Genomic DNA, 3,319 nt, shown 5'->3' on the forward strand with positions numbered 1-3,319 from the left:
CATGTCTAGCTCCCAACACATCTAAGATCCAGATGCCTTTATCTAATTGCCTATTTGAGAATGCTTCTTGGATCTCACAACATATCTCACACTCAGTAAGCCAAACCAGAACTCATGATCTTCTATAAGAACTTTTACCCTGATGAAAAACTGAATTGAATCAGTGAATCAATAAATCAGTGAAAACTATGTCTATGACCATGCCACCCTGCACAAGCCCCATCCCTTCTGATCTTGGAAGCTAAGCAGGGTCAGGCCTGGTTAGTACTTGGATGGGAGATCACCTAGGAAGATCTAGTGCTGTAGGTGTAAAAAATGAAAAATAAGGGATTATAAACTGACAAGGTCCTTGCAATCTGTGAGGTCAACCAAGGGTTGCCTCGCCTAAAAAAAATAATAAAGAAAGAAAACTATGTTAAATCACGTTATATGCAAGAGAGTATTTTCTTGAAATCATGTAATTTATTTGGTTCCAAGCAAATTGGGGTGGGGAGTGGGGGTGGGAGGGAGAAAGGAGGAAAGATTTTGGCCAATTTGCCTGGATAGGATGGGGGCGGGGCACACCCTAACGGCGGTGTGCTTCCGACCTTTCTGTGGCCCTATGGTTGGAGGAAAGTTTATGGAGTGTGCGGGACCTGGGGAAAGGGGCGTGGCTGAGAAAAGCGCCCTCTACAGACCACCCCCTCAGCCGCGCGGGCTTCTGGGGGCTCCTTCCATGGCTGGTGCGCTTGCGCAGGAGTGCCCCCAGGCGCGCCTTGTCATTTGTAAGATAGTGCGCCTGCAGCGGGCGTTTGGGAGGATCCAGGTGTAGTCAGGACTTCCTGGTTTGGGCGTCGATGCCAAAGCCAGCTCCCTTAGCCAGCCAGGACGGCAACTTTGGCGGCTCCTTTAGGAACTGGAGCCTGGCGTGACTCAACAGCCCTGGCTGGGAGCCTTGCTCTCAGGTTTCACCCGATTCAGCAGGCGGTGAGGACGCGGGTGCATGGAATTGGGAGTCCCGCTTCAGGGCGTCCACGCGGAACGCGCACTTCTCGTCTTGTTCTCAGCCACCGGGGTTATAGCACTGCGCTCAGCAGTCTCTGCATGAGAGAACAGAGATAAGGGGGTTAGTGGTGGGAAACGGGACGGCTGGATTGCAGCAATTTCACTTTGCGTGCTGTTCCTTCTGAATCTCCAGGCGCTTAACCGGGGAAAGGTATCTCGATCGGCTGGTTTGAAATGACCAGTATTGATTCCTCATGATTCCTCATGGAAATACCAAGTGTGACTTGATCCAGCAACTGGAAAAAAAAAAAAAAATGGAGAGAGGTTCATTCCAACTTGCCTTGCTTTCCCAATCATTCCTGGCCACTCCCCCCAAAATATTAAACGTCCAGGCATCATTCTTAATTTCAAACACTGGTTTGCAAACTATTTTCTGCTCTTAACTTTAGCTGAGCTAATCTCGAAAGCCTCTCCTTTCGAGATTAGCTACTGTTCTACCTATGACCTCTTCTGTTAAAAACCTCCCTCTTCACAGACAGATAACTACTTCTCCATGATTAGCACCTTTCCAGGTTCTTTGAAGCTGTAAAATTCTTTGAATTTGTGTCACCTGGTTATTTAATCGAACTCTCCAGATTCTTCTCACCTGAAATTTACCGAGCCCTCCTCTTCGCAATGGCACTGGGTCATCATCTTAACTCTTCATGTCTCACCATCATCCTCAAAGGCGTCTATTCAGTACGTTAGATTTTAAACTTTCACACTTCTTGTCTTTGTTTATCCCAGCGTTCATCACTTACAGATTACTTAAGGCGCTCGCTGTCAGGGCCATGCTTTGGCCCTTTCACCCGAACTGTTCTGAAATCCTAAATGCAAGCGTATCATCCTGAACATCTCTACCTGTCCTAGCTCTATAATTATTCACGTTGAGTAATGTATTAACCTATATTTTTAACTTATGGATCCCTAGTATATTTTGTTGCTTTTTTTCACTTTGAGTTAAATGTTTTAAACGTCTCATGTTTAATTATATATGTGAGGTTTTCCATTGCCTAATAGTGGAGTTTGAGCTGTGCTCTATAGATTATGATGTGAAATGTTTTTATTTGAACTGTTTTTTAGAAGCAATATATAAATTTCAAAGTAGTTGAGAGTGTTTTTTATGTTTGGATTAAATTCTGGTTTTCATTCTCGTAATAAATAGGGTTTGTACCACTCTATATTTTTTATTTATTGAGGAGTTTTTTGGTAGCCTAATAAATGCTTTTGGAAACATTCTCATAGGCGCTTGAGTAGAAACTACATTCTGTTTGGTGTATATATCAGACTAAGCATATTATATCCCCCATATTACTTAATTTTAGTTTTGTTGTTAAGGACTGAGAAAGTTGCCTTAGTCTCCCATTTCTATTGTGTCGTTGATTTCATCTCATTTTTTTTGAGGATTTTGATTTAAATAGATTTCAGTTATGTTATTTGGTACACTTAAAAGCAGCCATATTTCATTATGAGTTGTACCTTCAATCATTTAAAGTTTCCTCTCTATTTTAATGCATTTGTGCTTTTAATTCAACGTGTATTTTAATTCAGTATATCCTTGCATGTTTTATTGTTTACATTTGCTTGTTATATTTTTATTTTTATTTCTTTTATTTATCCCTTAATTTTCAGCTTGGGAGTTATTTTGTTTTGGATGTCTCGTGAGTGTTTATCTACTTGAGTTTAAACTCTTACCCAATATATTTATTGTTACAATGAATAGCCTTGTTATTGTTTCTAATTTTAATTTTTTACTTTTTGTGCTTCCTTATTGTTTTGTTTCATTCTATTTTTAACATATGGCCTGTGAGTCCCCTGCCCCCTTTCTTCCTTTGTATTAGTTTTTAAAGTTTATCTGGGCCTGTAGTTCATTTTTTTGCTGGGACTCAGTTATACCTCTTTGGCACTTTCAAACATTTTTTTTTTAATGAACCTTGACTTTCCTTAAGCTTTGAAGAAAGTTTGTGTTGGAGCTCAGGAGTCAGGAAATACTTTTGTGCACAAAGTTTTCACTAATCTGTAAGATCTACTAACAAGCAGACATACAAATGTATATATGATAATCTACTGAGTGCTTATTTTTTTAATGGACATTACATGGTTTCAACAAGACACAATGGAAAGTATTGAGAAGTGATATTCTGCCCATTTGCTTTCTAGGTCCTTTTTTTGTTTGTTTAAACCTTTTGACTCTCTTCACTCATTTCTCTCATTCTCCCACCTATTTCTTCTGGCAACCACCAATCTGTTTTCTGAATCTATGAGCTTGGGTTTTTGTTGTTGTTGTTGTTGTTTT

General features: G+C 40.3%; 1 protein-coding gene and 1 pseudogene across 5 annotated transcripts in view; both read left to right on the forward strand.

Annotated features, from left to right (window-relative positions):
* Positions 1 to 190: 190 nt before the first annotated feature.
* LOC111733097 lies at positions 191 to 309 on the forward strand (annotated as a pseudogene).
* A 461-nt stretch (positions 310 to 770) lies between these two features.
* Positions 771 to 3,319, forward strand: part of ZNF215 (zinc finger protein 215) — a 19,779-nt gene continuing 17,230 nt past the window's right edge. For 2 of the 5 annotated variants that reach the window (XM_011383485.2, XM_023525071.1), the window contains exon 1: positions 771 to 966. The gene's annotated coding sequence lies outside the window, so the exon portion shown is untranslated. The other 3 variants (XM_011383484.2, XM_023525069.1, XM_023525070.1) reach the window with 3 other exon arrangements.

The sequence above is a fragment of the Pteropus vampyrus genome, unplaced genomic scaffold, assembly GCF_000151845.1.
Source record: "Pteropus vampyrus isolate Shadow unplaced genomic scaffold, Pvam_2.0 Scaffold522, whole genome shotgun sequence".
NCBI classification, from domain to species: Eukaryota; Metazoa; Chordata; class Mammalia; order Chiroptera; family Pteropodidae; genus Pteropus; species Pteropus vampyrus.